Here is an 18,533-nt window from a genome sequence, read left to right as displayed (position 1 = left end):
GCCTGGCGCCGCCCCTGCCCGCCCCGCCCGGACCCCGCGCCGCGCGGGAGGGGCGCCCTCAGCTCCCGACGGCGCCCGAGCTGTCGCCGGACTGAGGGACGACCCCACCCCCGCCCCGGGCGGACCCCGGCCGGGAGGGAGATGCGCCTTCTCGCCGGGCCGGTCCCGCTCCCCCCTCGCCCGCGGGCGGGCCCCCAGGTCTCGCCCTCCCACCCCGGAGGCGGCACCCCTGACCCTGTGCCATTCCCCCCCCCTCCCCGCTCAGCTCCGGGGCGCACAGGCCTCCCTCCCCAGTCTTCCCCCCCCCCCCCCCCGGAATCTCCGCCCCATCCAAACCTCCGCTTCCTCGCGGGCCGCGCCCCCCGCGCTGCCTGGGTCATCGCCGACCAGGCAGTCGACCTCCCTGAACTTCCGCTTCCCCGGGTGGCTCCGCGCCCTGCGAAGCCGGATAAAGCCGCGCCCCTCCCCTGGGGCGTCCAGGATCGCCACCCGGTGGGGTGGGACGCCGTCCCCGGCGCTCCCCATCCCCGCGCCCGCCCGCGGCGCTCGCGCCGGCTGGTCCCCAGAAAGGTGCTTCAAGGCCCCATTATTCTTAGCTGTCACTTGGAGAGAGCTAAAGTTTGAGGAGGGGCCAAGGAGTGTGGCCGTTGGTGGCGGCCACCCAGCAGGGACCGCAGGAATACTTTCCACCCAGCCGACTTTGAAATGACACTCCAGGTCTCCTGGGACCAGGGGAGGTGGCGGAGGCACTGGCGACTGTGGGCTGGGCGGGGGATGGGGGTGCGGAGTGGAGGGTTACCCCCTCCCGGGGCCTTGCTACGGTGGTTGAGGTACGTGGGCAGATGGCTGAGTCCATCCGACTGCCCCGTCGGAGATGCCTCGGCCACCAAGGCCTCCTGCTTTTTCTTCTGCATGCTGCAGACCACACCCCACCCACTCCCTGTGGAAAGAACCCTGGCACTCAGAGAGGCTGGGCTGGGCCTGGCCCCCAACCCCTGTTTAGGGCCCCACCACCCTCACCCCAAAAATACTAAAGAACTCTCGTGTAAACATGCACACGTAGGGAAAAGGTGAGCAGAGCCCAAGCCTCCAGCCCGGGCACAGGGCCTGGGCCTCCCAGATGACGCCTAGATCCTGGGTGTCCGTCCGTAGGGGCACTTGTGGGGGGAAGGCGACCCCCATCTCACAGTCCAGCCCAGCCTCAGGTGGCAGCCTCCAGTCACCTGCTCCTGCCGGTGCTCCCCCCACAGGCTGGAGGTGGAAGCGCTGGTGTGGGGGTGGGGCTGCAGGAAGGAGCCCCCTCACCTGTGGTGGCACTTCCTGCTCCCGGCAGTGGGGCACCGGCTTCCTGGCCTCGGGTTATTTAGACACACACCCTGCCCAGCTCAGGGTCCCTCTTACCGCCACCCAGATGCCTCCCCATCTTCACAGGACTTGGGGGCTGGCATCCCCCACCCTGGGGACTGAAGATTCCTCCTGGGTGGGAACCTTGCAGTCCTCAGCCCCCGACCCCCCGCCCCCACCCCAAGACTGAAGAGCGCAGTGCAGCGCGGCTAACAGGGAAAGACAGGCCCAGGTGGCTGGGGTCTCTCCGCCCTCTGCCAGCCTCCCTAAGGGCAGAGCTGCCTTTCCTCTGAGCTCCGAGACCTGGGAGGACCCCACAGTTCCCCCAGTGATCAGAGGGAGTGCCTGGGATTCGGCCCTTTCCCCCGCCCCTACCACCAAAGAAGGGAAGGGGCCTCGAAGGTCCAGTGAGGTCCAGCTAGGTCCCAGCTAGGTAGAAGAGTTGGGGGCGGTCAGCCAGGGACACCGTGGTCCCACAGGAGCCTTCAGGAGAGGACATTCCCCAGACTCAGAGCCCCTCAGGCATGGTGCCCAGAGCTGAGGTGGGCACCGGTGGGCACAGAGGGCCGGCTCATCGGGCACCAGCCTTCCAGCCCCTCCCCCACCCCCTGCAGAGCATCCCAGGGCTGGGAGTAGCTGGAAGAGGAAAGGAAGAGTGGTAGAGTGATGGGAGATGGGGTTCTTGGGGGGGGGCGGGTACCGGGTGGCTGACAATCAGAGGAGAGGGAAAGAAGTCTCTCCCCAGGGCTTCATCTGGAGCAGTCCCGCAAGGGAGGGCCAGGAACCTTCCAGACACGAACCGCTTGGCCCCACCTCTGGGGACTCTGAGGTTCTTCCCGTGACAGGGAGCCTCCCTGCTTCTAAACGCTTAGCCTTCAGGAAGGCTCCGTTGGGGTGCCCAGCACTGGGAGGGTCTCGAGTGGCCAGGCTCCATTCTGCACACAGCCCCACGGGCCCCTTCAGGTTTGGGCTCTGAGCCCCCCTCCCCCGAGTCTCCTCTCCCTCGAGGCTTCATTCCACCTGAAAGGTGCCCTGTGCACAGCAGGGAAGGAACAGCTGTAATTCTGAGGTGCAGGGGAGGGGCAGAGACGGCCCAGGGCACCCACCCCAGACCTGGCTCCAGTGCCCGCTCCCCTTCGGCGGCCCTGGGCCCGCCCGACGACTGGGGCTACCCTCTTCTGAAAGGAAGGGAGTGGAGGGCCAGGGGGAGTGTACCCATCCCTGTGAGGGGGCCTCACGGGACTGCCCAGCACTGGGAATTCCCTGGTGACCTCATCTGTTCCTGGCCCCGCCTCCCCCCCCCCCACGGTCTGACAAGTGCCCCCACGTGCCCCTCCGCCGGCTCCTGGACTCCAATTCCCAGAATTTCGAGTCACGGCTTCGGCTCCGAGGGGCCTCCAGGGCTGTCCCCACCACCCGCCCAGCCCTCTGCGGCTACTGGGGATACGCGCCACCTTTCTTGGGTGTCCAGACAGAGGATGGGAGACCGGTCCCGCCACTCTCTCCAAAACTGACACTGGAAGCCTGGGAGAGCCGTCTGAGAACAGTGGCCACACAGGAGTGGAGGAAGGGCCGCCTGCTCCTACGTGGGGCCGGACCTCGGGTGCCACGTTGTTGATGGAGCCACACGGGTCCCCCATTCGCGAGCCCTAGGAACCGACCGCTGGAGTCCAGGCCGAGCCGCCCGCCCCATGGGCGGGATCGGGGCCACAACAGGCCAGGTCGGCTGAAGAAAGCCAGGTCACGTGACCGACGTCCAGGCAGAACCGGCCTCCTGCCCTCCACAGGGACGTGGTGGCACAGCCGTGACAGCGCGTGTTCACCCCCACCCTACACCTGCAACCACACCCTCCCTTACTCCCCTACTCCAGGGTGGGTGAGGTCAGCCGGACCCGCACCCAGCCAGCCCAAGGCCAGGGGTTTCCAACCACTTCCCTCCCACCCCCTCCTGCTCCCCAGGGCCTTACCTGGGTCTGTTCAGGCTCCCGGAAAAGTAAACACATTAACCGCTTGGCTGGGAACAGAGGCGAAAACAGGCTGCAGAGCCCAGACCCAGCCCAGCCTGGCAGGACTCGCCCATGGTCCCTGCCCGGCGGGCTGCTGGGCATGGGGGCCGAGGGTGGGTGTGTGGGATGGGGTGTCTACGGGGCGGTGGGGGTATCTGGGTTGGGGGCGTCTGGGGGAGGTTGGGGGTTTCTCAGGGGTTGGGAGCATATGGAGGGAGCTTAGGGGTGTCTGGGGGGTTGAGGGCATGTGAGGGGGGTAGGGGGTATGGGGGGGTTGGGGTATCTGGATTGGAGGTGTCCGGGGGGAGTTTGGGGGTATGTGGGGGTTGGGAGTGTCTGGGGGAGGTTGGAGGTGTTTATGGTTTGGGGGTGTCTGTGGGCCCGGGATATCTTTGGGTGGTGATGTCTGTGGGGGGCGTCTGGGTGTGGGAGTATCTACGGGGGGGGCATCTAGGGATTGAGGGTGTCTGTGGACCAGGGGTGTCTGGGGTGGGGGTGTCTGTGGGTGGGGCTTCTATGGGGGGCGTCTGCGGGTGGGGTGTCAGGATGGGGTGTCTGTGGATGGGGGTGTCTGCGGGCGGGGGCGTCTGGGGGTTGGCACAGCTGCCAGAACATTCACTCCCGAGGTCAGTGGGGTGGCTCCACAGACGTGCCTGAGGATCGGGTCCATTTGGGGAAGGAAGCAGCAGAGAGCAAGCCCGGTGGAGCCTGGCTGGATTCAACCACGGGACCTCTCCAGACTTATCTCCGGTCTGGGAAGTGGGTGCCCGAAGCCCCTCTGAGGGCCCCTGGAGGAGCTGGAACGTCCCATCCCCTTCTCCTGCACCCCACCCCCTTGCTGAGACGGAGCGGAGTTAGGCTCCCCCCTCCCCCACCTGCTGCCCTCAGGCCCTTGCGCAGCCCCCTTGCTCCACTGCACCTGCCCTCCACCCCTGGACGGCCCTGGGGGCTCTGTTGCTCTGTCCTTCTTGAGCGGCGGAGCCCTGGGGGTAGGGGCTCGGGCAGGGGTTGAGGGGGACACGAATCGAGTCAGGATCGGAACCCTTCCCCTCTTCCCCCTGGCGGGAGCCTCTTACCTCCCTCTTTGAGTCTGCTCCCTCCTCCCTGCAGGGTCCAGCAGGTCCCACCCGCCTTGGTCCCTGTGGTCCCTCGTGCCCATGCCTCCTGCCCTTGTTCCGGGAGGCCCCCAGCCCAGGCACCGACCAGCCTCTCTGCTGCTGAGGTCCTGTCCTTCCCCCGTGTCCCCCAGACTCAGGGACAATGACTATGGAACGTCCCCGCCCTGTGCCCCTGTCTCCCTTGTGGCCACCATTTGCCCCCAGCCCTGGCCGGAGTGAGACGCTACTGAGGAGCAGTGGGTGGTCCAGGCAGGGACGCTGGACGCCACCTGTGGAGGGACTGGTGGCTAGAGGCACCACCGGGGCCCCCCACTGGCCGGACCTGGCTGGCCCTGCGCGTCCTCAGCAACCAGAGAGAGACAGGGGGTCCCGTCAGAACTGGTGGCTACAGGGCCTCGGCTGAGGGTGGCCTGCTCCCATGGCCTGTGTGTAGCCTGAGGGTGGCCATGCCACGCCCATTACTGTACCTGCCTTGCAGGTGAGGCGTGGCACCCAAACCCGGTCAGAGACAGCTCAGGAAGTCGGCTGAGCCCTACGTGCACACCCCCCGCTTTTTTAGGGGCCCTGGCCCTGGGGGCGCCTGCCCTGTGCTCTCTGTCAGGCCCCCAGCTCCAACCCCTCTTCTCCTCTGTCCATGCCATCTGGGGAGTGGCCTCAAGACCATCCTTGTGCTCGCGGCCCCGAGATGCCCTGTAGCTCAGGCTCCCCAGGACCCCACACTTCTTGGCCCCAGCAGAACTCCCTCGGTGACCCACCCCACGACCCCTCCGCTAGCCCTCCGCACACCAGGCTTCCTTCGGGGTTCCTCTCTTTCCTTTGCTCCCGTGTCCAGGCCCAGGAAAATCCTGGGCTCTTGTTGTCCTGGGCCATGCCCCCCCCCCCCAAAGGTGGGAGAGCCTCTGCCCACCCCAGTGCCTGGATGGGAGCCTGGAACAGAGCAGGTGCTCCATGAATGCAGGTGAGGAAGGGACACTTGGGAGGTGGTACCCCCATGTGCCAGTGGAGCCACCAGCCCTATCCCTGGTCCAGCCGCCTCTCTGCCCATGCAGTGGCCAGAGGGAGCCTCCCAGACTGCTCCTGTGGTCCAGCGCCCCGGCTGGGCCTCGGTCCTCTCTTCCTTGGCCACCATTCAGGTATCATCTATCTGCTCAGGTGGGCTGCCTGGGGGCCCAGCTAACATAGCCCCGCCCATATACTCTGCACCTGACCTTACACTGGGTTCTGGGTCCCTGCTGAGGCATGGCCCCACCTTGTACCTTCCTTTTGCTCTCCAGCGATCAAACTCTGACTCGGGCCGCCCCCTCCATGGTGGTACCTGGTGTTACAGCCCCCTGGAGCCCCCCTAATCTCAGTGTAGAGCATTGCAGGCCCAGGGGACAGAGGTGGAGACCGGGGGTCCTGCCAGGCACATGGAGATGCCAGTCATTTCTGACGTAAAGGGAGTCTCAGCCTTCTGCAGGCCGGAGTGGAGGGCAGGGGGATGGCAGCCAGGCCTTGGCCAGGGGCTGAGCCAGCAGGCCCAGGCTGTGTGCCAAGCGTGAGCGTCCCTCTAGCCCGTGGGGAAGGCAAGGCCTTGCCCAACCTTCCTGCTCTGACCGCAGTCCCCCCTCCCTGGTGACTCAGCACTGAGAGCTCAGCGGAACCCCCTGCTGGCCTTGGAGGGAGGGTGGGATGCGTCCGGGGACCTGACAGCTGGTGCCCGGTCCCATGCCACACGCAGGGACGCCAGCTCTTGGGTGGGTTCCCACTGGGCGTGCGGGGCCAGGTCCTGTCCCAGCTATGCATAGGCCACACAAGCCCCCTGGCTTCTCTCACATCCAACCCCAGAGAGGTGAACCCCTCTCCGGGGATTAGCAGTGTGAACCTGCCAGTCCTGTGGGGCTCCCCCAGCCCCTGGGAGTCATCTCACAGGCTGCTGTCCGTGTCGTGGGCAGGATGGCAAAGGAGGGTGGATGCCAACCCCATGGTCCAGATGGCCTGGGGGGCACGGCTCTCTTGGTGCCCACCCGTGGGGCAGCTTGCCTCTTTCTCTCCGGCCTCAGGGGGAACTTCCAACAGCTCTGTGTCCGCCTCTGGGCTTTGACCTCTGGGAAACAGCTACCTCGAGCCCTCTGGTCCCTTCATCCCTCCAGGAGCACCGTCCTCACCACTGGAGTCCCTTCCTGGTGGTGGGGCTGTGAGCCTGCCGCCCACCGGGTTCACAGGGCACCCCTTGTTCCTGGGGGCGGGGCACATGCTGGGGGTTGAAGGACATCTCCGACCAAACCTCCCCGCTGGGTCCCCTTTTCCCCAGGACCCCACTGGGGAGTGGCCCAGCCTTTCCCACCCCCAGGCCCGTGAGCAAATGGAGAAGTTGCCGCGGGTCCCACACGGGGTGGGGGTGAAGTGTGGGTATTTCCCAAGCCTAGAGGGAAGGGACTTGCTCAAGACCATGCAGGTTTGTGCCCGCACCGACCCCACCCCTGATTCCTGTGCGTTTGGGAGCCCATGGGAGTCCTGCAAGGGATGTCCCCCGGTGAGCTCAGCTCCAAGCACTGTGAGCTCCAGGGCCAAAACTGGAGGAAGGACCTGGAGTCCTGGCCCTCCTTGGGCAGCCCCTGGTGCTTTCTGCGTCTCCGTGGGGCCCTGTCCTGGGAAAGAGTATAGCTTCCAGGCCAGGCTGCCCACCCAGGGGCCACTCTGGCCACCAAGTGTGGGTGCTCCGGGATCCTGGAGCCACAGCGCAAACCTGGCCCTTTTGAGCAGTGGTCCTTCCTGGCTTACGACACCCTACGATGGAGTCAGCCTGGCTCCCAGTGTTGAGATCCGCTCTGGGCTTAGGCTCTGGGGGCACGTTGGAAGCAGGACAGCCCCTCTGGACTCAGTTTCCTCATCTGTAAAGTGGGGAGAGTTCTGGAGCCACCCAAATGGTGGCTGTGAGGGCTCCATGCAATATGGGGGGCCATTCCACATGACACACCAGGAAGCAGGGCCCCTCGGAGCCTCTCGCTGGCCCCTCAGTGACCCTCAAATGTTGTTATTACCCCACAAACAATTCCTGAGCTGCAGCGTGTGTTCTGGGTGCAGGAACAGTCCAATCTTGGCTGTGCTACTTGCTCCGGGGCTGTCCAGGCCCCCTCAACCGCCCCTGCCCTGTTCCCATATCTGTGGTGGGGTGACCACAGGCTGGCCGGTGGGGGAGCCGGCACTGGGGGGCTGTCAGCCAGTGTAGCCCCAGGGGAACAGTCTGAACAGTCTGTAGTGGGTTGAATGGTGGCCCCAAAGGGACAGGCTCCAGTCCTAGCCACCAGCTCTTTGAGATGCAACCTCACTTGGAAATAGGGTCTGTGTGGATGTAACCAGTGCAGACGAGGTCACGCTGGAACAGGGTGGGCCCTAATCCAATATGACCGGCCTCCTTATAAAAAGAACACCACGTGGAAGCCAGAGTCGCAGGGAGAGGGCCACGCGCCGACAGAGGCAGAGGTGGGAGTGACGTGGCCCCAAACCAAGGGATACCAAGGTTCTCTGGTAAACACCAGAAGCTGGAGGAGGGAGGAAGGAGTCTATCTAGGACCTTCAGGAGGAGCAAAGCCCTGTAGCCACCTTGATTTTGGACCTGTGGCCTCCAAAACCATTGTCCTAGGCCCCCCTCCCCCCTCCAGTTTGCGGTCATCTGTTACAGCAGCCCCAGGACACTGACACGCAGTCAGCCATTAGGCCGCAATAGCACTGGGAAATTGTGGGGTCTGGCCTGCCCGGTGGGGAGCCCTGGGGGAGTGAGGTGTGGAGCAGCGGGGGACCAGAGATAAGGCTGCACAGGGGTCAGGCTACTTGGGTTGCCGTGTGCTGATGCCTCAGTGGGCCTTGGAGACTGTGGGACAGCGGACTCTGGGGAGGTGGTCACTAGATGCTGATTAGGTGAGTGAGGGGATGAGAGTGAGGGGCCTGAGCTGAGGGTGGGCACTGCTGAGAGGGGCACCGGCCTGACTCTGGCCCTTCGTCTCCCCACGGGCATCTACTGGGCTACTGGGCGAGGGGCACAGATCAGGAGCACTGGGGAGGCTGTGGCACAGACTGGGAGACAAGGTCACAGACTTCAGAGGGGCCGTGGGGGCTGGCCACATGTGAGGAGGCCCCTGGAAGGGTAGGAAGTGCCTGGGCCCTCGGGAGGGCCCACTCCAGCCTTCACCATCTTATTGGCTGTGTGACATGTGAGGGGGGGTGAGTACCGCACCTCTCTGGGCTGGGGACCCCAGAAGCCTTACGTGGGGATCCAGGGAGAGGATCAGGAGTTCTGATACTGGGATACTGGAGGAGGGGCCAGGAGGTGCACGTCCCATAAAAGGGCAGTAGGAACTGGCCCTTCCCATGAGAAGCAAGGCCATGCTGTGCCTTGGGGGTAACACTAGGGTCAGGCTTGGGGTCAGCATTGGCGTGATCATGGGGTCAGGGTTGGCATTGGGGTTAGCGTAGGGTCAGGGTGAGGTTGGTAAGGTTAGTATAGGGTTGGGTTGGGGTTAGTGTTGGGGTTATTGTAGAGTCAGGTTGGGGGCCTAGGATGGGGAGGCAGGGAGCTCACGTTGTTAGGTCCCAGACATACCCTGGGGCCCCTTCCCTGGGGCTGAGCCGGACCTGCGTGGTTCAGTGTTGTTTCTGACCCTCTAAGCAATAGGGAAGGGAGGACATTCTCGCCGCTTTATGGAGAACAAACCGAGTCCTAAAAAGATGTAAGCCAGGAATGGACCAGGATTTGAACCCTGGCTGTGTCCTGTGACAGCAGGTTACCCTGGTATGGAGGCAGCAAGGGTGCCCAGGGCCTGTGGAATGAAGATTAAAGGTTTTGGAGACCATCTACAGCTGCTCCAAGCGAGCATGGCTATTTTCACTTGGTTTCTGTGCAATGACAGGTTCACAGCTTCCATTTTTCATGAGGCTTGAATTATTGATCTGCTTCTGATATTTAATAACTCCTAGACCTCCCTCCAGAAGCTGAGCCTTTCTTACCATTAACTGGCTTGAGACCTTTGTCCGTCACTGGCAGGGCCCTCTTGGGGACTGGCCCTGGGCAGCCAGCAAGCCATCCAGGTGGAGAAAACACGGACAGGAGGGCTGGGACCGAGGGTGGCAGAGGCTGTCCCCTGGGCCCACTTATTGGGCCGGTTGGGTCCTCAGGCCCCGTGGACCCTCGGATGCCCGTGGAAGCTGTCCCTGAGCAAGCTGCAGGGGCCTTGGCAGGAAGGCTTGCCGTGGCCTCTGTGAGGCAGGCTGTGGTTTTGTTTTCCTTTTGTTTTGAACTTACAATTGAACACAAAAACAAAAGTGCACAGGTTGCGAGCACACACGAGCTGGTGAGTTCTCACAAACAAAATAGCGTGTGGGTGCCTGGGTGGCTCAGTGAGTTAAGCGTCCAACTTTTGATCCCAGCTCAGGGCATGATTTCACGGTTGGGGAGTTCGAGTCCCACTTCGGTCTGGTCTGCTAGACGATAGTGCAGTGCTGCGGAACATGCTTGGGATTTTGTCTCCCTCCCTGCCCCTCCATCGCTCCCCCGCGCCAGGGCGCCCTCCCTCTCTCAAAATAAATAACTTAAAAAAATAATTTTAATAAACAACAACAACAACAACAACAACAACAACAACAACACAGGGAGCAACAGCACTGGAAACAGAAGGGCAACCCAACCCCACAAAGCTTGCCGGGCCGCCCCACCCGCCGTCCTCAAGTCTGCGGCTTTCCCTGCAGGAGGGCCCTATAGGCGCGATGCGGGATTGGGAGGGGGAGGGGGGGTCGTGCGTCCCCAAGTCCCCGGTCCCCTGGACAACCCGGGCCCCCTCCCCTGCAGCTCTGGGCCCTCCCCCACGCTCTCCTCGTGCAGCCCCGGCCCCCTCTCCTTCTCCAGTACGGTCTCGCCCCCGCCTGAGCAGCTCCCAGCCCGGGCCTTTGGAGGCAGCCAGTAGCTCGCGTCCTGCCTCCCCTGGGCCCAGCTGGGGAGCCTCAGCCCCTCCGGCCTCCCCCAACCCTCGCCATCGGCCCCGCCCTCCTGGCGAAGTCGGCGGATCCTCTCCGGGAGTCGGGTGGGCGGGAGGTCCCGGGTGGGCGGGAGGTCCCGGGTGGGCGGGAGGTCCCGGGTGGGCGGGAGGTCCCGGGTGGGCGGGAGGTCCCGGGTGGGCGGGAGGTCCCGGGTGGGCGGGAGGGGTGGGCGGGAGGTCCCATCGGCGCCTGCGCGTGGGGCGGGCGAAAAGAGCCCGGAACCCTGCTTCCTGCCTCGCGTTTCCCTCCGGTGGGGTCGGAGCGCTGCAGTGGGAGCGCCAGCACCGCGGCCGTCGGACTCGGGTCACTATGGCAACGCGGCGGGGCCGGAGGCTGCGGCGGACGGTCGTTCCGGGTGAGCCGCGGACTTGGGCGCCTCGCGTGGGAGGTGCGCTCGTTGCCGCTTTTCGGGTCACCTTTAACGGGTCTGGCTGGAAGCCCCCGAGATTTGGTGGTCCTGGCGGACCCGGGCCGCGGGGCCCCGCACTCTGGGCCGGGGCGGGGGCAGGTCCGCGGGGTCCTGGGCTCGGCCGGGCGCCCCGGGGGTGGGAGTGGGGGGCAGGTCCGCGGGGTCCCGCGCCCCGAGCCGTGCGGTTCCCCCGCAGACCCGCCGCGCCTCGCGGGTTTCGGGCCCTTCGGGTCCCCACAGCGACCCCGGGTGGGCCGTGCAGGTGGGGACGCCGCAGCCCTGCGCCAGCCCTGCGGCGGGTGAGGATGGGCTCAAACCAGGCCGCCTGGCCCAGAGATTTCCCGCCCACCCCCCACCCCCCACCCCCCACCCCCCGCCATTATTTGAGACTTTCACAAAAGTTGCACAAGTAGTACAAAGACTACCCCGCACGTTTTGCAGAGATTCCCCCAAATGTTACGTCTCCTCTTGCGGGCAGGTCGGGGCAGGTCTCGTGGCGCACCCAGGGAATTAGCGCTCCTCCAGAAGCAGCGTTCCTGCAGACTCCGCACATACGGCTCCATGACTTTACTCTCGAGGATTCCGGTCCTTACTCTTCTGCAGTCTGGAGCGATCCCTGAGTCTTCCTGTCACTTTTTAGGAGCCACCTGTTTTGTGGAATGCTCCTTAATTTGGGTTTGTCTTAGGTTTCCTCGTGATTAATTTCAAGGTGCATTTTTTAATTTTACTTTTATTTATTTTTAAAGTTTATTTATTTATTTTGAGAGAGATGGAGAGCAGGGGAGGGGCAGAGAGAGAGAGAGAGAGAGAGAGAGAGAGAGAGAGAATTTCAAGCAGGCTCCAGTCTCCCAGCTGTCAGCACAGCGCCCGATTTTTAAGTAATCGCTGCACCCAGCAAGGAGCTCGAACTGACCCCCCACCCCCTGAGATCAAGAGTCACAGTTCTTCCGACTGAGCCAGCAACGTGCTCCAGGTTACGCATTTGTTATAAGAAAGCCTCAACAGCGAAGGTGTGCACTTCCGGTGCGTCCTATCAGGAGGCAGGTGATGCTGCTCTGTCCATTAGTGGTGGCACTTTGGTTAAGTGGCTTAGGTGGTGTCTCCTTTATAAAGTTACTATTTTTTTCGTTTGTAAGTAATAAACACCTTGTGGGGAGGTAATTTGAGGCTATATAAATAACTTGTTTCTAACCATACTTTCTACCATTACAAACAGGTGTTTTCTGAAACTATTATTAATCATATTTCCCAAATGAAGATTTTTTTTAATTTCCATTATTCTTTCTATATATTAAAGTAGGCACCTGGCATGGGGCTTGAACTCACAACCCTGAGATCGAGAGTCGCAGGCCGTACTGACTGAGCCAGCCAGGTCCCACAAGAACCTTCCCTTCTCGCCATTTTTCTATGCATTTATGTTGGTATACATGTTTTTACTTTGTGTCTCCCCCCCCCCCACCATTGGTTATAATCCACTGCTATAATTTATTTTGTTGCTGATTTTCCAGATTTGAGCTTTAGGAGGCTTTTCAGGTTGGCTTCCGTGTCCTTTCAGCATGTCCCCTAACATTTTTGAGCCCTTATTTTCTGGCACCACCAGATGCACCAGGTTCATGTTGTGTTTCCTTGACCTGGCCTGAGTCAGTCATTTCTCTAAGGAGCTCTGCTTCCTTTTAGTTCCTTCCTTCTTCTCTTTTTTCTTTTTTCTTTTCTTTTCTTTCTTAAGATATTTTATTTTATTTTTTTAATTTTTTTTAACGTTTTATTTATTTTTGAGACAGAGAGAGACAGAGCATGAACGGGGGAGGGGCAGAGAGAGAGGGAGACACAGAATCGGAAACAGGCTCCAGGCTCCGAGCCATCAGCCCAGAGCCCGACGCGGGGCTCGAACTCACGGACTGCGAGATCGTGACCTGAGCTGAAGTCGGACGCTTAACCGACTGAGCCACCCAGGCGCCCCAAGATATTTTATTATTTTCAAGTCAGCTCTACATCCAACCTGGGGCTCGAGCCTGTAACCCCAAGATCAAGAGTTGCAAGCTCCACTGAGTGAGCCAGCCAGGCACCCCCCCCTTTTAGTTTCCAAGGAGGTGTTTAGAAACCAAGATCAGGTTGTAGGTATGCTTTATTACTACTGGAGGGTCGTTGCCTTTTGGGTTTCTCAGTGGGTGGAGCTAGGAAACCTATATTTATTCACACCAGACACATCTGTATCTATTTCTGTATGTATAGATCTGTGTGTATATTAAAGGCTGTGAATTTATATTGATATCTCCAATTCCAATTAATTATCCCAAGGTTCATTCTACATTTCTTTTCCTCTCTAAATCTGGTTCCTATTGTCCTCAATGTATTTACTTATCTGCTCAATCCTAGACCACATATGAAGTAATTTCAGAATTTCTAGTCCATATTTCTGTTAAAAACAAACCTATTAGAGGATAATATTTGCATACAGTTGTTTTTATCCTTACAATATATAAAGTTTTTTATGAAGTTATTTTAGTGTATTTTTTAAAATTTTTAAATATTTTTTCAATTTATTTTTGGGAGAGAGAGAGAGAGAGAGAGAGACAGAGTGTGAGTGGGGGATGGGCAGAGAGGGAGACACAGAATCCGAAGTAAGCTCCAGGCCCTGAGCTGTCAGCACAGAGCCCAGTGTGGGGCTTGAATTCCCGGACCGTGAGATCATGACCTGAGCTGAAGCTGGATGCTTAACCAACTGAGCCACTCAGGTGCCCTGTTTTTTTCTTTTTTTTTAATGTTTTATTTGAGAGAGTGCACATGTGCATGAGCAGAGGGAGGGGTAGCGAGAGAGGGAGAGAGAATCCCATGCTGGCTCCACACTGTCAGCGTGGAGCCCAACACGGAGCTCTGTCTCACAAACCGTGAGATCATGACCTGAGCCGAAGTCAAGAGTCAGTTGCCTAATGACTGAGCCACCTGGGCGCCCCGTGTTTTTTGTTTTGTATCGTTTGCATTTATATTAATCATTTGTGATGAGGTTAGATTCAGTTGTTTCTGTTTGTATTTCATTATGGTTTTTTTTTTAATGTTTATTTATATTTGAGACAGACACAGAGTGTGAGTAGGAGAGGGACACAGAGAATCTGAAGCAAGCTCCAGGCTCTGACCTGTCAGCACAGAGCCTGACACGGGGCTCGAACCCAGGAACTGTGGGATCATGACCTGAGCCGAAGTCTGACGCCCAAGTGACTGAGCCACCCAGGTGCCCCTGCATTTCATTATGATTTTAAGCTTTGGTATGTAAACCATGTGATTCTCAAAGTCAGCAGCTCTTGGGGCACCTGGCTGGCTCCACTGGTGGAGGCAAAGTGGCTCTTGATCTCAGGGTTGTGAGTTCAAGCCCCATGTTGGGTGGAGATTACTTAAATAAATAAAGAAAAAAAGTCAGCAGCTCTTAGCTAGAAGATGATTCGGTTTCCCTTTACTTTATTATTTTATTTTTCATTTACTCCATGTTTGTTTTTGTTTGTTTTGGCAAAGGGATTTGGCAGGTGTAAATTCACATAGAAAAGTGCCGCACACCCCTCGCTCCCCACAAGGGCCACTGGTGGAATTCAGACCTACCCGTGGCTCATCGCTCCTGTTTCAGAGTTTACAAATGGTTGTGGGTGCTGTTTGGCAGTCAGTGAAGGATGGGAAAACAGACTCGTGGTCACAGATGTGTGATTTTCATCCATCCCCTAGATATCCTTGAAGATTGCGGGTGCTGAGTGTAGCTCAGGTGGCCCATTCTCGGGGGGCTGGCGTTGAGCCCCCGCGTTGCGTGTAGAACAGATGAGTCATCGTCTCTGGACTTGCCTTCGAGCGCCACAAAAGGTGGTTTGTAAATTAAGCTAAGTATACTTCCAGCAAGATGACATTGCTTGATGAGGTAGGTCTGAGTTCTTCTGCATTAGGGACTTATCTTACTAGTAGCCGAGTCCAAAGCCAAATGCATCCATCCCGAGCCACAGTCCTTTAGGGGAAGGAGGTAAAGAGAAACCCCCGCTTTGGATGGCTCTCTGCTCGGCCAGTGTGCGTGAACAGCCTGTTCATAAGCATCTAGTGACCGACTTTTAGCCTTTACAAATGGCCCCTTTGTGTAAATTGTAGAGTCTGTAACTGCTTGTGTTTTAATGAGGTTACACAATGCTTTTCCAATTAGTAATTATCAAATGTTTATTATAAAAGAAATTGCTTCAAAGTTTTGGTCAGCCGCAGAGGGCGATTAATTCTAATTAATCCTAATCCTGTGTGTGTGGATTGGGTAACCCCCCGGTTTATCTCCGACGTGTTCTACTCTGTCTGGCGGTCTAGGCGGTCTAGGCGAGGGGGAGGGTCTTTGTGGATCAGGAGCATCTTGTCACACTCCTTCCCTGTTCATCCCGCATCTAGTCACTGTGGGGGAGGTGGGGACACCCCCAGGGCAAGGGGAGCCCCCTGCAGAGCCCACTGCGCTTGGAAAGCTCTTTATCTGCCTGCTGCCTCTTTGTGGTTCATCGGGACTCACCCTCTGTCTTGAACTCCTTCCTCTTAACCGGGGAGCCGGCTGTCAAGCAGACTTGGCACGGACCCCACCTGCAGCTCGGGCGGTCTTTGGCTCTGTCCTAGTTTGTGAGGAGCTGAGGATCTCACTGGAAGCCTCTCCCTCCCTGTGCTGAGTGTGGAAGGCCAAGCCCCAGGTGTTGCCCCCCGGCCTCCGACCCGGCTGGCCCGTGTGGTCAGGGTCGCCCGCGGCAGAGCACTGGTGGGGCTCCGGCAAGTGAGTCCCAAACTGCTCCACGCTCCTCGCAGCCCTGTCTTAACACTGGGGCACATTCAGAGGAACTGATGACTGAGGTCGACTTCCAGATGGGGCTTGCGTCTGTGTGGGACCAACAGGTTTTCTGTGGGTGGGAAACGAGGGCTTTCGCGAGGGGTTGTTTCCATCTTCCTAACACCCGGGGGTCTGCAGGTGCTTTTGTACGACGTCTGCCTGAGATAAACGGGTTAGAAAGCTCCGAGTCTTACAAATGAGAAGATCGAAGCGATGACGTGACCTGGTGCGTCCCTGCTCCACCCCCGGCTGACCCCACAGGCCCTCCTAGAACACCGTGGATGCCGCAAGCAAAGCCACCTTAACTGTGGGTCTCTCCCTTCTGTGGAGATTTCTTTCTGCCGTTTCCCCAGAAGTTTCACTGGTTCCCCCTGAAAACTGGGTGCTTGTCGGGGACATCTGCTGGCTGACAGGCAGATTGCGTCCAGACTCTGAAGCTGTGATGTTTAAAGCCCATTAATGTCAGCCTCGGGGCTTTTAGGGTTATCCTGTGGTGAGATTTACAGGGCGGCAGGGCGCAGGCTGTCCTGTGATGGGGTAAGGAGGAAAGGGGCACCCGGCACTGGTGTCAGGTTGCTTGTGGGTCCTGAGTGCCATAGAATCTGGCCTGCACGGTAGAAGCTGGTCTCTCTAGGGAGGGAGCCGCGGTGGGCAGCAAGGGCCAGGCCCTGTCCCCTCATTCTTCGTTTACTATGCCGAACAGGTTGAACTTTACCTTGCAGGTGGCCAGAGCCACGGGCGTGGTATCATGTGGTCAGCTGTCTGTATTACAAGAGTAACTCCTGTGGGTGGCTGTGCAACCAGTGCATTTAAGAGGCAGACCTGGTGGCGGGGCCCGTGACACAGGACAGGGCGCTGAGGAGCAGTCTCCAGAAGCAGGGAGGCCCGTTGACCTCGCAGACCGTGGTGTGTTATCTGTGAAGGACCATAGTGGTGACTCATGGGCACTTGGGGAGACAGTCTGAGTCATCACGGTAGCAGGGGCGTTGTTTACTGGTGTGTGTTTGCTTGAGTCCTGATCCTGTCCCTGTGAGTGGGCGCAGTCATGTGGGCGGCCTCTGTGTCGGTTTTTGTTGACAAGACTGCCGGACTCCAGAGCTCCTGGGCCCCACACTGGCCCCTCGCTCATACAGCTCCCCTGCTAGTTGGGGTGTGTGTGTGTGTGTGTGTGTGTGTGTGTGTGTGTGTGTGTGTGTGTTGGGTGTTGGGTGTTTTGGGCAGCCAGCAGATAGACAGCGTGGACGAATCCCTAACCGTGGAGGTCGCCAGTTCCACACCAGGGCTCTCCCTGGGCTTTGTGGCTGGCCTGCCGTAACCCCGGTTTCCCCGTGGTCCTGGGAGCCCTCTAGCCAGCACAGGGACCGTGACCTGGCCGGGACGTGCAAGCCTCATAGAGGCCATGCAGAACCCCTTCCTGCTCTTCCCTCGTGGGCTTCCCTGGCTTCTGTGCAGAGTCGCCCCGTGTCCTCAGCCGCTCTCATCTTGCCCCAGGCTGACAGACAGACCATCGGTGCAGTGACCTTACTGTCTGTCTCCAGTAGGTAAAACAGTCCCTGGCACCTACTGAGTGCTAAACAGATACTTTTTAAATGAGTAAATGGATGAATTTCAGAAAGGGAACTGTGTCTGGCGGAATTTTATATTACCAGCCTCAGTTTTTCTGGTTACACAGTTGTAGCACCTGAAATATAATCGGAGGGGTTTGCTCCTGAAAGAAATGAACTGTTGTCATCACCTTCTGTGTGCTGGGGCTTGGGGCTCAGAACCCAGTCCGAGGTGCCCTCTGCGCATCCTAGCTGTCTGCTTGGGGAAGGTGCTTGGCCACTGACTGAACTTGAAGCCAGTAGCTTCCTTTATTACTGAATGAAACACTCTTAAAAGTGAGTCTATAGTTTTTCTGTGATTCATTTATACATCCATTAACACATCTGAAGGGTGAGGGCTGGTGATCGGAGCGTGGGGTGCTTGGGTGTTTGGGATTGAGAGAAACCATGACCAGGGAGGCCAGGGCAGGCCAGGTGCTTCAGCAGACAGGGGGCCGTTCCCTGTGGTGGAGCCACCTGGGGGTCTGACCCCACCTGGCACATGGCAGCAGGTGCTGGGCTCCCGGGCCTGACGTGTCCCAGCCCTGAGAGAACAGGACTGTGTGCAACGGGAAGCCCTGGGCAGTTAGCCTTTTTCCTTCCACTTACAGGATCCCTTTGGCACCCCTGAGCGAGTGGAGCAGAGGGGCCAGTCCAGGGGTCTTGCAGCGAGAGCCCTGGATGGTGGCCAAGGTGCGTGGGGAGGAGAGGAAGCGGGAAGTCAAGGCTAATCCCACGTGTTTAGCTTGGGCAGCTGGATAGAGGGGTGCCTTGGAAGGAGCCAAGGAAACTGGGGGGCAGGAGCCTGGGGTGGCGCTCGGGTGGCAGGCAGGTGCTGGATGGGTGTGTCGCAGCCGAGGGCAGGTTGAAGCCGGCTTACTGGGCGAGGCCCGGAGGCTAGCAGGAATGGGGCTGCGGAGGGGCGCTGCCCTGCTCCAGACCCTGCAGGGCGGAGACCTCGGCTGCCCCCGGCGATCATGCCCCTGCCTCTCAGGCCTCCCTTCCGCTCCGGGAGCTCGGCCTGCGTGCGTGCGGGGCCTTTTCCTCCACCAAGCATCCTCTGCGGTTGAACTGGGTTCCGAGTGACTGCCTGGGGTTAGCACGGACCCCACAGGTTAGGTTCAGGGCTCCGTCCCGCAAGACCGACCCCGCCCGGACGCCTCTACATCAGAAGACCCCTCGACGACCCCTCTTCGGGTTCAGCTTGCTAGAGCAGCTCACAGAGCTCAGGAACGTTCT

The 18,533-nt window shown here is 59.6% G+C and overlaps 1 protein-coding gene across 1 annotated transcript in view; it reads left to right on the top strand.

The window, feature by feature from the left end:
* Positions 1-10,699: 10,699 nt before the first annotated feature.
* CCDC57 (coiled-coil domain containing 57) overlaps positions 10,700-18,533 on the top strand; it is a 104,564-nt gene continuing 96,730 nt past the window's right edge. Inside the window, exon 1 of the mRNA XM_047093993.1 lies at positions 10,700-10,835. The gene's annotated coding sequence lies outside the window, so the exon portion shown is untranslated. The remainder of the gene's footprint in view (positions 10,836-18,533) is intronic.

The sequence above is a fragment of the Lynx rufus genome, unplaced genomic scaffold (genome assembly GCF_022079265.1).
Source record: "Lynx rufus isolate CCGP_SWC_20201006 ecotype Redwood Valley unplaced genomic scaffold, mLynRuf1.p SCAF_37, whole genome shotgun sequence".
In the NCBI taxonomy this organism is placed as follows: Eukaryota; Metazoa; Chordata; class Mammalia; order Carnivora; family Felidae; genus Lynx; species Lynx rufus.
The sequence above is the reverse complement of the archived record's forward strand: the minus strand, read 5'-3'. Positions and strand labels throughout refer to the sequence as shown.